General features: G+C 48.5%; 1 long non-coding RNA gene across 2 annotated transcripts; it reads left to right on the plus strand.

Moving 5' to 3' along the window:
- The first annotated feature begins 1,611 nt into the window (after positions 1 to 1,611).
- LOC128915499 (uncharacterized) lies at positions 1,612 to 7,590 on the plus strand. 2 transcript variants are annotated; one of them, XR_008468650.1, is made up of 3 exons: positions 1,612 to 1,726; positions 6,821 to 6,945; positions 7,186 to 7,590. It is a non-coding gene; the product is annotated as an uncharacterized LOC128915499 (long non-coding RNA). The 2 variants fall into 2 exon arrangements; XR_008468649.1 differs by lacking the exon at positions 1,612 to 1,726 and adding an exon at positions 3,110 to 3,232.
- Positions 7,591 to 12,721: the final 5,131 nt, after the last annotated feature.

A 12,721-nucleotide genomic window follows, 5' to 3' on the forward strand; every position in this document is an offset into this window, starting at 1 on the left:
TTTTAAGAATGTGTAAAACAGATGTGTCGGTTCCCCTAAATCAAATCAAACAACCCAGCGATAACGCAGCCCTGGCTTTATCAATGTAAATAAGTAGCATTTAAAGCTTTACGCGGTGAAGAGCGTAGTGCTGTTAATGAAATTCATGGTCAGCTCCGGCACACGCGGGTGTTTTCTGGGGTTTTTTGGTCCGACTCTCTCTGCCCTTCTCGGGTGGTGGTGGTTCTCCTCCCCTGAGGACTGTTCTCTGCTAAATAACTTTGTGCCGTGGCTCGGCAGCGCCTCTGGGCGGGAGGGAATGGCTGCGGGGGTGCAGCGAGCCCTTCTGCTGGGGCTGACGCCCACCGGGCTCCTCTGAGCCACCCGGGCCACGAGCACAGCAAGGTGGGCACGTGACACTTCCCAATGCGTTTTTGTGTGTTTCCATCTCCTGCTCCTCCTGCTCGTAGTAAATAACTGTGATTACAAGAAATAATTAGATGTTGCTTGAAATATTTGTGATTAAAAAAATTAGCACGTTCTCTGCAGAGCTTTTTTTTTTTTTTCCTAAAAGGCAAATGATTCTTCAATTTCTCTGTTCCTCACAGGCCACCATGAACTGCTCCATTGTGTCAGAGGGGCTTCCTCTCCCCAGATTGTCCAGCCCCATCCATCCGACACTCCTGACACGTGCAGCCATGAGGTGGAGGAACCTCTGGACGTGGCTGCGGAGGATGGATGAGCCAGGCAGACTGTTGTCTCCCGAGGTGGAAATATAAGGAGAACAGAGCAGCAGGTAAGCGGCAGGGTGCGAAACGGGCACTTCGTGGGGTCCCACAGGCACCACCTTCTCGGTGACACTGTAAATGGCTGCGTGCGGCTGGGCCCAGGTGCAGCAGGAGGTGCTGTGGGAAGCCCTCGTGCTGCAGCGTCGCTTTGAGGAAAAATCCCACTGTGAGCAGTTGTGCTGTGAGAGGAGGAGAATGAGGCGTGCTGGAGCCCGGGTCAGAGATCTCCTTTCTTCTCTCAGGAGCCTGTAGGAGCTTTGCATGGGAGAAAGGAAAAGGGGTCAGGCAACCTCTCCAGCACTCCCTCCCTCCCTCCCAGCTGATGGAGAAGGAACAGGAGGAAAAACAGGAATGAAAAAAAGCCCAATAACTAAGTATTCTCCTAATTTCTCTCCTGTATCAATGGCTTGGTCCGCTCTCCACTGTTTCCTCCACCTCCATTCTCCAATCCATCTCCCAGCATGTGGAAGGAATAAATCAGGTGGGCAGATTTGGGAAGGAGCCTACGGTGCTTTGCCCGTGAAGGGGACGGAAGATCCTGCGACTCCCAGAGGAGAAACGAGACAGAAAAAAGGGCAGATGAGCTGATGTAGTGGCTGAGGGATCAGGGGGAAGAAATAAGAGGGGAGACAGACAGTTTGTGGCTATGAATAGCAGGGCAGGCAGAGGACACTGGTAACTCTGAAGAGTTTGGCACCTCCTCGCCTTTAGGCAGCCGACCCCAAAGGTTCATCCCTGCTCAGAGGGCATCCGCTGCCTGGCTTCACCCAGCACAGGGACCAGGAACATAACGAATAATGGAGGTTAGTGTAGGAAACTACCTTAATATTGCTGTATGATTCCGGCAGGGTTTGCGTCCCGTATGGAGCACCGTGGTTGTGGCTGTGGTTGGACACCAACCTGGTGAGATCAAAGGGAGCTGAAGTACATCTGTGCGAGCTCCAGCTGCGGCGTGGGTGGTGAGTGGGCACTGTCCGTCCTCGCTGGTGAGCAGCAGTGGGGCAGGCTGGGTGGAGAGGTGTCCCGCGCCCACCTGAGATGGCAGGAGTCCTGAGAGAGTTTGAGTTTTGGTGTTGATCCTCAGCCACTGCAGAGTTCTTCCTGCCCCACACTGTGGGCTGACATGGGGAGGGTGCACCAGCTGAAGTCCTGTCAGGCGTATGTTTTGGATATGGGATTTTCCATGGTTAGTGTGGGTCTGTATCAATAGATATCTCTGGGTGGAGGGTAAGGACCGTTTTAATCCTGCTTGCTACTGATAAGAAGGCAGAGGATTGGTCTGGAGCTGGAGCTTGTGAGGAACAACCAGATAGCTATAAACAGACCCAGGGAATGAACAACGTGGCACCAGCTCCATTTGGGAAGAATTATTAGTGCAGCCCCAGAGCAGGATGCCTGAAAACCTCTGCAACACAAATAGTAGAGAGTTCATTCATACAGCAAAAGACTTTCTGACCTTATCTAGCCTTACATGTTCACTACACCTCTTCATTTAAACAATCATCATGGGAGCACTCTGTCCGTGCCGGAAGGTCCGTCTTTCCCCCGCTACCGCAAGAAGATGCTCTCTGTTATGCTGCTGTATGGTGGGTCTCCTGGGTCCCTACCACTGAAGGAAAATAAATCTGTTTACAAGAAACAAACAGCTTTGCGTAAACTATAGCTCTGAGCTGCCAATTTCATGTTCTTCCAGCACAGAAATGCATACTTCCCCAGCCGTAAAGCGCTCCGTTAGCAGCAGCCACGGTACCGCTCCAGGGGCGTGTGGTTATGAGATCATGTCACTCGGGAGTAGAAAGCACCAGACTATGCCCTGTGTTTTATAAATGCAGATGTGTGATGATTATCTCATGATAACCACCAGAGTTCCTGCTGTAATGATACTGGTAACAACTTATCCTTCAAAAGTGTTTTGGGTTGGGATCACCCTGTGCTCGGAGCCGGAGCAGACTGCTGTGCTCGGGCTCTGCTCTGCGGAACCCTTACCGAGATCCTGCTGCTGCCTGGGCCGTGAAGAGACACGGCTGGGACGAGTTCCTGAGTTCCAATGATGCGTGTGACCAGAAAGTCAGATAATTTCTAGTTGGGGCAATGGATAGCAATGCTCAAACCACTAATATCACTAAATATGGTTGCATGAGATTGAATAAGAATACCTTATTGTCAACCACGTTCCCTTTTTTATTACCAGATAATACGATAATATATTATTATCGTTCTTTCTGTATGATACTTCTGTATAGATGTTCATCATCTAGACTCTGGGAGGGCTGCAGCTGCAGCAGGAGTGGAAGCACATGGGGAAATGACTCACCTCCCATGGGCTGGATGCAGATTTTGACCCAGCAAACCCCAGGAAAACTGACATAAAGGTGGAGTGTTGTGTGATTCAGGGAACAAAATGTCACAGCAAACAACTGCCTCGAGGCTGGGCTCTTTTTTGTGATGGACTTCTAGGCTGTGAAGTAAGTGTGAAGAAAATGTACTCGCTGTTTGGTTACAAAAGGTCAAGGATACTAAACACCTTAAACTGCAAATGCTCTGAAGGATGCTGCAGTTACTGTCGTTCTGTGCCCTGCTCTCTTCTGGTAGGAGGCCTCCAGCTCTGCAGTGAAGAGCTGCGTGAAGCATCGAGAGATGGCAAGAAGCTTGCTCTTCCTTTACCCTTCTTAAAAACTCCTCCCCTTTTCCTGCTGGGACTGAAAGTGTCCCGTGCAAACCCCCACGAGATGTGGCTTCCAGTTGCCCGATTTCTTCTTTCAATACTGGTGCTGGAATGGCAGGGCTCCTGCAGGAGGGACCCCTGTGAGCGGCTGGTTCTGCGCCGTTTGTGGTCATGTCCGAGTCAAGTCCGGGTTTACATAAAGGCATTTCTCCTCGGCAGTTTGCAGTAACATTCAGGTGCATCCAAACTAATCTGAAACAAAGACTGTTTCAAGGATGGGTTTAGTCTCTCCAGTCTCCAAGAAATCCTCGTGTGTCCTGGGCTCATCCCCAGCAGCGTGGGCAGCAGGGCGACGGGGGGATTCTGCCCCTCTGCCCCGCTCTGGGGAGACCCCCCTGCAGCGCTGCCTCCAGCTCTGGGGCCTCAGTACAGGAGAGACACGGAGCTGTTGGAGCGGGGCCAGAGGACGCCCCGGAGATGCTGGGAGGGCTGGAGCCCCTCTGCTGTGGGGACAGGCTGAGAGAGCTGGGGGGGTTCAGCCTGGAGAAGAGAAGGCTCCGGGGAGACCTTCTGGTCCCTAAAGGGGCTCCAGGAAAGCTGGGGAGAGACTCTGGAGCAGGGAGGGGAGAGATAGCACAAGGGGGAGCAGCTGCAGCTTTACACTGGATGAGGGGGGATTTAGATGAGATCTGAGGAAGAAATTCTTTGCTGTGAGGGTGGTGAGCCCCTGGCCCAGGTTGCCCAGAGAAGCTGTGGCTGACCCATCCCTGGAGGGGTTCAAGGCCAGGTTGGACGGGGCTTGGAGCAACCTGGGCTGGTGGGAGGTGTCCCTGCCCAGGGCAGGGGTGGCACTGGATGGGCTTTAAGGTCCCTTCCAACCCAAACCATTTTGTGATTCCATAAGTGTCACTATGCCCTCATAGTTTTAGACTGAGCTTGGAACACATGTACCCCTCACCTGAAGGGCCTTACTGTCAGACAGACAAGCTGCCTTTCCCCTTTCATTTCCTGAGCTGGGAGGCAGAAGGAAGGGCTCTGGGAATGGTGGTGCAGGGCAGTTCTGTCTCTGTCCCCCCTCCAGCGGTCCTTGCCTTCCCCACTGCTCTTGCAGGAGCTCTGCAGCTTCTGAAATGAAAATACCCCACAGCAAATCCTCTGCTCCTGCACAGGAGTCAGACCTAATGCAAAATCTCGCCTCATTTCTCCCCTTCCCAGAAATCAGGCGCTGTGCGTGTGTGTTTGCACGTGTGCATGTGCCAAGTTTCAGCCCAAAGAGAGTTTTTACACCTGCCTTACAGCCCGCTGAAACGGTTTTATTATGGAAGCAGTGACATAACTTTATAGCAATGCAAATACGCCACTATAATGCCGGTGGTTTATAACACTTTTATGAGGTGTGTCTATAGGAGGTGACGTCCCCAGCCCAGGCAGAGCTGATGGTACCTTTCCAGCGAGGGGCCCGGGTGGCCCCAGGGTGATGGTAGGTTTCTCACGCGGCAGACCTGGGACCTGCTAAAGGGACAATGACAGGAGCTGTGGTAGGTTAAGGCAACAGCTCTGCTGCACAGGTGGGTGGGAGCTTCCCAGAGAGTGCACCTGGAGACTCTAGAGCGAGTCCGGAGAAGGGCAACGGAGCTGGTGAGGGGTCTGGAGCACAAGTCCTGTGAGGAGCGGCTGAGGGAGCTGGGGGTGTTCAGCCTGGAGAAAAGGAGGCCGAGGGGAGACCTTCTCGCTCTCTGCAACTCACTGAAAGGACAGGCAACAGGACAAGAGGAAATGGCCTCGAGTTGTGCCAGGGAAGGTTTAGATGGATGTTAGAAAAAATTTCTTCATGGAAAGGGTTATCAAACATTGGACCAGGCTGCCCAGGGCAGTGGTGGCGTCACCATCCCTGGAGGTATTTAAAAGCCGGGCAGACGTGGTGCTGAGGGACGTGGGTTAGTGATGGGTTTGTCAGTGTTGGGTTGATGGTTGGACTCGATGATCTGAAAGGTCCCTTCCAACCTGGACCATTCTGCGACTCCCCTAAGAGCAGAATATGACCCCTGAAAAGCTTGCAGGTTTTTCTTCTCCTTAGCCCTGAAGCAGAGAAGATAAAAACAATTTTTTAGCTGCTGCTATTGATCAACTTCAATACGTTCAATAGTTAGGATTCAGTGTATCAATAGTTAGAGCTCCCACGCCTCCACCCCCTGCCGAGGAAAATCTGGAGCAAAGGAAGAGAAGAGGGTGTCTGCTCTGGTTGTGGCATGGACCGCTGGCCTCAGAGCCTTGTCACGGTGGTTTTTTGCCACGACGGGCCACGAAGCACAGTGTCCCTGGCTGGTGCAGTTGTGTTTGAGGGAACTGGGACTCATCTGAACAGCTGGGTAACTCTGGAGCATCTCTGGGGACCACAGGCTTCAATTAAAATGCAAAACCGCGTCTGCTACAACCTTGCGTTATTGCTGTTAAGAGGAGAAAATCTTTTGTTATCTGACCTTGCGGAGTCATGGGGTTGGTGACAGGAAAGAGGAGTTTTTGGCCAGTTGGTCATTAATTCATGTATAGGTGGTGTTCAGCCACCAGTTTGCGTTGCAGAATCTGTAAAGATGAGGGACTGTTGCACAGCTGAAAAAATGCCCTTGTGTTACAGCACTTGATTCGGAACTTGTCCTAGAATAGAACGAATATGCCTTTTTAGAAACATTTTGCTGTTTCGATTGTAAGTATCGCTATTGCGTGAGAAGGCTGCCTGTACATCAGTATTTTTGAGTTACTTGATGTTCCGAAATAATTGATTCGGAAACCCTGATCCAAATGCCAATATGAGCAAAACGGCAGCTTCGGTTGTATCTACACTTACTTCTGCAGGGTATCTCTGTGCCGCACACATCGCTCGCTCCACAGAACCACGCGTGAACACGTTCTCTCTACAGCAGAGCGGTACATCTGGAGTGAGCATCAAATTTAACAAAAAATGTGACCAAAGAAATTAAGAACTGGGGTGTTTGGGACACAGAAATGATATTTGTGGAGAGGCTGGTGGCTCTGGGTGTCCCAGGGGCGCAAGAGTAAATGGTTATTTTTTAGCGTTCACGTATGTTGTCTACAGGGTGAGAACAGGAAACAAAACCCAGTTTTCTTTCTTTCTCCCCATTTCCTTCCATAGCTACTGTACTGATCCAGAATAATTTGCTTTCCTTCTTTTTCTTTTTTCTTTTTTTTTTTACATTTTTGTTGTACTGCTGACTTCCCTGTCTACTTGCTGTGTCTATTGATGTCAAGTCCGCCTTGCCACCCCCAGTGCTGGTGTGAGACTCTTGCACATCATGGCACGTTGACTATTATGGGCCGTTGCATCCTTCCTTTGACACTACTTACACGACAAATTTGTGGTTCTTAACAGCTTCCGTGGGTCTTTGACGCTGTCCTCCATTCCCTCTCTGGTGTACTCGTGAGCTGCTGAAAACCAGCTGCATTTCCAACTGGGTGGGAACACAGACAACAGTACGGGCAGTATTTTGGCCTCAGGTATAACATTTTTAATTCTTTAATGTTTTAATATTAAAGACAAGAAGCACCTGCAAACTTTGTTTAGAAGTTATATATCAGTTAGCTGGGACAGGAGTACTGTACAAATCCAAGTTATTTTCTAATCGCTACTGTTAATTAGAAGGGCAAGGTATGAAATTGCCCGAGTAGACTAATGCATAATTTATTACTGGTTTTTTTTTTTTAATTCAACAAGCTTTTTTTTTCTTTTACAAACAGAAATTTGCAAAGTGAATGCAAACAGCTAATTAGAGAAAGGTGGCTGTGCCAGCAAGCGCTCTGACAGGGTTTTGAGGAACGTGCACCTGTTTTCATGCCTTAAGTGTGGGACTGAGTTGCGAGAAGGGATGCCGATGCTATCTTCGGATGTTCAAGGCAAGGATAATTAATCTTGTACGCTTTCCTGCGTTAGTGTCCGTGTTGCTGTGCGCTGCGCTGGTAGGCCGTGCAGGTGCAGAAGATGAGCAGAAGCGTCTCAGGGTGCAGAGGACTCTGCCAGGCTGGTGGGTCCATGCCAAATCTGCGCTCCTACGCCGGTGTAGGACCTCTCTGAGTTTGCTAAAGCAGCGCTTGAGCTTAGAGTCTCTTGCCATTATTTCAAACACCGAAGCAATATCTGCTGTTTACCAGGTAAGTGTTTTTCTGGTATTTTCCCCAGCGCTGATTGTTGTAGCGGAATGAGTAGTCTGAGCGGTTGAAACGGAGAAACAGAAGAAAATTGTGGTAACTGTTTCAGGTTGAGATCATGTTTTTCTTCAAGACACCTAAATGGAGTAGCAGTTGCGTTGAGGGAGTAAGGAGGTGTGTTAGATAAGTGGCACGAAGAGGCTTTTGGGAAGTCTCGGTGCCGAGCGGTGAGCGCGGCAGTGAGCCGGCTGTCCCCGCCGTGGGTGCGGGAGCAGCTGCAGGAGTCCCGGAAGCTCCTGTGAAGCCCTTTCCTGGCCTGTGCAAGGGCAAACCAAGAGGGTGGACGGTGCTGCAGGATGCTGGCTTAGTGTTTCCTATCACAGTAAATACAGCTAATTAACGCTGTGGCATTAGGCCCGTAAAAAAAATAGTATTTTCCATCGATTTAGCCCCCTTCATTGCACAGAAGCTGATTGTCTTAACTCCAAACCAACTCACGCTCAATCAGTGATGAAGACGGGACTGGGGAATGCGGAGACGCTGTGCCCAGACAGGCGCTGCCTCTGCACGGGGAACTTCTTACGTCTTCTCTGATCTGTCTCTTCACTGCAACTGAAGTGTGGGGGGAAAAAAAAAAAACAAAAAACAAAAAAAACCCCAAACCCAACAACTCCCCCCACAAAAAACCCCTAGAGGGTGTCCAGGGGTCTCAAAGGTTATGTCAAGCCTTCATGCAAATTGACTGAATACCTTGGGGCAATTCTCAAGCAAAGACTCATAAAGCAGTTGAGCCAGAATTAACATGTACTTGAAAGCTACTGTCCAAAGTTGGGAAGGAATCAAGTGAATGCCATATATCTGCTTTTTCACCTAAAACCTTGTGTATTTTAGTAAATCTCCGGAGAGCTCCTTGCTGTAGAAAATTTTTAACTCTTGCCACAACATCATCTGAACCCTGTTTTCACACGTACGTTGGCACAAAACACTATATTGAAGAAAGGTTGTATTTAAAACAAGCTTTGCATCTTTTACTGCAGATCCTAGGACTTGTTTATCTAAGTCTCACCATACGGGGAAAGAAAAATACTGTACATATGTACTGTGGTATTATAAATATTTACTCCTTTAACTCCATTTCTGCGATGGCTTCCTTCCTTGCGCTCATGCTAGCAGTTCACGTGTTTCCGGTATGATGCAGTGTCTTTGGGCGTCATTTTCTAAATTTATTTTAAAATACAAATCTATTGGCTTTCGGTATGCGCATACAGGATTAGATGTACTGGCACAGTTATGTACTATATGTACACAGAGCGTGCTCTCCGGGCTGGTTAGCTTTGCCCTCTTTCTTTCCCAGGAAAAGCATATCTGCTGCTTACGTAGAGGGGAAATACAAGGGGAGCAAAAGGGATACTGAGATTTGTCACAGACTTTGATAGCCTATACATTCTTCAAAACAGTGATATAAATCTTTAACGGTAAAGCCCTGAAGCTTTATTTCAGAGACTATTTCCTCTAGCCAAAACGGGCTCCCTCTAGTCTGCCTCTGACTCTGTTGCAGCCTTGCCGGGTGGTCTCGGCCACTGCCAGTTATTTTCCGAGTCCATTGATGTTCACTCGTTAGAGACCCTCGCGCACTGTTCGGGGACGCGGTGCTGTTGGGGAGTTGGCTCAGTCTTTGATTTCCTGCTTTTTTGATTATTTTTGGTTATTTTTTTTTCCCCAGGATATCTCCCCCTTTCCTTCCATAGCTACTTTACTGATCCAGAATAATTTGCTTTCCTTCTTTTTCTTTTTTCTTTTTTTTTTTTTTTTTTTTTTACATTTTTGTTGTACTGCTGACTTCCCTGCCTACTTGATGGGTGTATTGACATCAAGTCCGCCTTGCCACCCCCAGTGCTGGTGTAAGACTCTTGCACATGGTGGCACGTTGACTATTATGGGCCGTTGCATCCTTCCTTTGGTACTACTTAAGCTTCTACCTTGATCATCTTCCCCTGGTCTCCTTGAACAGCGTCTCCATCTCTTTCTTAGATACATCTCTCTGTTGTTTTACTGCCTCCCTCATGTTCCTACTGAAGACTTGCGTCTTTCAGGGATTCTTCAGGCCAGCGGATCTTGGCAATGTAAAACTTAAACCTGAAAATTAAAAGATCAAGAAATAAAAAAGTAGCTTAAATTATCTCCTAGCACACGCACAACCCTGCGGCTATGGTTCCTCTGGTCACCCGTGCAGCTGCTCACCTCTGCACTGGGACCAACCACTGCAAACGCCCCCAGAGACACAGGGTTTCAGACACCCAAACAGCTCTCCCTGTTTGACTCACCGGTGTCTGTATGTCTGAGGGCCTGAAAGATCAGCTCTTTGCTGCAGGGAACTTGCAGTTCTTTTATTTAGCGTTTTCTGCCAGTGCAGTAGGTAGTAACAGAAGAGGAAGATACCAACGTCCCCCTTCATAATTTCTGCTAAGATTGGACTTAAATAATGAGGAATTATTTTTTTTCTTAACATGAGAATAGGGAATATTTTTAATATCCAATATGATTAATTTGCAACAAATTCTAAGTAGATTAATTATACATACACAGTATTTCTTTTCCCAGATGATCATTTAACCAGATAACTATGCAAACCAACAATTATAGCATCGTTTCCACTGCTCTAATGATATTCTCAAGTGTTCCAAAGCTCGGCCCGCTCAGCCCAACGATGGGCTGCGCAGCAGCTGAGCACATAAACCAAGGCTTTTTAACGATACCGTGAAATGATAAAGCACCGTGTGTGGTGCGTGAGAGCTTGGTGCTCCTTTGCCAAAGGAGTTCTGATTCAGAGCAAAACTTCTAACAATCCGGGGTTTTCTCACTTCCGCAATCTTTTCCTACTGACTCTTAAATAATGGCTGGAGGATGAGGTTGTGTGTGACCGGTTTTATCTTCAGGTCTCAAGTGGCGCGTCACTGAATGGCCTCGTTAAGTAAGCCTTCAGCATTAGTCTTTTAAAGACATCAGTCTTTAGTTTTCCTCAGATATTAACCTGAGAGTTGCTTAATTACTAAGCTTTTATTTTTGGATAATGTAGCGGGGGGGAAAAGTGCTGTTCATACTCAGACTGATCCCTTCCCAGCTTCAAATAGACACGTTCTCCCTGCTCCTCCTATTGCTGTGTGGTGACACCGATGGCTTTTGCAGGAAAGCACCCTCCTCGCGCTGGCTGTGAGGGCTGCTGGCCTGGGGCCGTGGCACGACCCTTTCCCAGTCCCACCTTGGTGCGGGAGCGGCTGCTGGGCTCGTGCCGAGGGCTGTCGCCTGAGCGGGGCCCAAGCGATGTGCGCAAGAGGAACCTGTGATGGTTTAGGTGGGTCGTGTTCAAGCACGCGTTTATTGCAGCCTACGGGAGTAGCCAGGCATTTACTAGTCTCTGCGTAACCAGCTGCTTGATTATTCTGTCCTTATTTTTACCTGTGAACAGATTCCAATTGTACAACAGTTTCAACGCCTGCACCGTGCCATGTGGCTGTTCAAAACCTTGGCTCCATCCCTTTGGGGGACTTGCGGGAAGAGGTGGTGAGTACGCAGCTCGTAGTCCTTTCATCCTCTTTCCAGTGACTATAAAACTCCAGACTTTCCTCAAGTTTTCTATTTTCATTCTATATTTTGATAACTAATTATATCTTTCACCACTCTGAATCTTGCCGAATTGTCGCTCCTGGTGTAAGCCCCATCCCGCAGGATTTCTGCTGGGTGCCCTCATACCTGCAGGTCTTAATTGTAGGGTGCTCATGCAGAGCCGTGCTCATGTTGGAAATTAAACTTCTTTAAAGAGTCTGCAAGGTCAGCAACGGGGATTTCAAGTTCCACATGGCAGGAGCCATGTCCGTTTGGCACCTGCAGCCAGTCGGGGGGAGATTGTCAAGTTTGATGATGTCGTGTTAAAACATCTGCCTTTCTGCAAACGCTACTAACCTTCCACAGCTCGGCTGAACTACCTGTAGCTGGAGAATCACGTATGAATTTGCATTTTCAGAGGGAAGTTTATTTTCCTGGGAAGTCTGACTGCACTTTCTTAGCGACAGCAGCCCCTCTGTTGGACACTGCCTTGGCTCACCTGCAGCACTCTTGGCTTTCACTGAATGTCCACGTCCACATCCACATTGTGAGTGTTGAAAAGTTACCGGAGAAGCTGCTCAATGTTTTCCGAGAAGCTGTTTTGAATTTGCTGCTAAATAACGAGCAGAGGTCTGCTGTGCTGCCATTTTTGGTGAGGTTTCAAATGGCCTATTTTTGTGCTACGATGAATTTTAATAATTGCTGTAAGTATGCTATTAGTCAAAATGAAGCAGAAAGAAACCCAATTATTGAACTAGACTGCTGTGACTGGAATCTATAGCTGATATATTAAAGCCCAACTGTCATGCTTAATAATTAACTCAACCCGCTGGCAATTTTGGAAAAGAAAATGAACATTAATAATGAGTTAACTGATCATTATTTCTCTTTCCCCACACCATTAGAACAATATCCTGCAGTATATCAATTAAACAATACAATAATTTTACATCATACGCACTCTCTGTTTTTGCCTGTGCTTTTCTACCTCCTGCTTTCCCAACGCCACTTTTATGTAACCACTGCTTTTTCCAAAGTCTCCATTTGCTGCCCTGATCTGCGTAAGCACTGAGGGAGCTGCTACAGGCTGGAAATATTATTTAAAATGCCTTTGTTTTCACCTGAACCAAAGAGGAATGGTTTGCATTCAGACACGTACCTACTTGAGAGCACTTTCTGCGCGGAGTCTCTCTTCAGAGTCTTGTAATTCCCTAGACTGCTTTGGCAAAAGGACGGTGACAGCAGAAAGGAACACCCAGACGGAGTGACGCGTGTACTACAGCACACCAGCATCTCTCTTATGAAGCTCCCGGGGATGACTGTGTCCCGTCAGGCCTGAAGTGATGGCTGGTGGGGCAATCGCAGTGATTAGCTCCTACGGCTCACGCGAGCTCCTCTCTGCTCAAGGGCCCCACACGTCTGGCGGCTGGGAGAGAGCTTTTCTGCTCTTCTGATGCGGCAGCTTGTGTTTGGGAGCCTGCAATCCGTCCTGCGGCCAGTGCCCCGTGTTAGAGGTACGGCTCTG

The sequence above is a fragment of the Rissa tridactyla genome, chromosome 10 (genome assembly GCF_028500815.1).
Source record: "Rissa tridactyla isolate bRisTri1 chromosome 10, bRisTri1.patW.cur.20221130, whole genome shotgun sequence".
Taxonomy (NCBI): domain Eukaryota; kingdom Metazoa; phylum Chordata; class Aves; order Charadriiformes; family Laridae; genus Rissa; species Rissa tridactyla.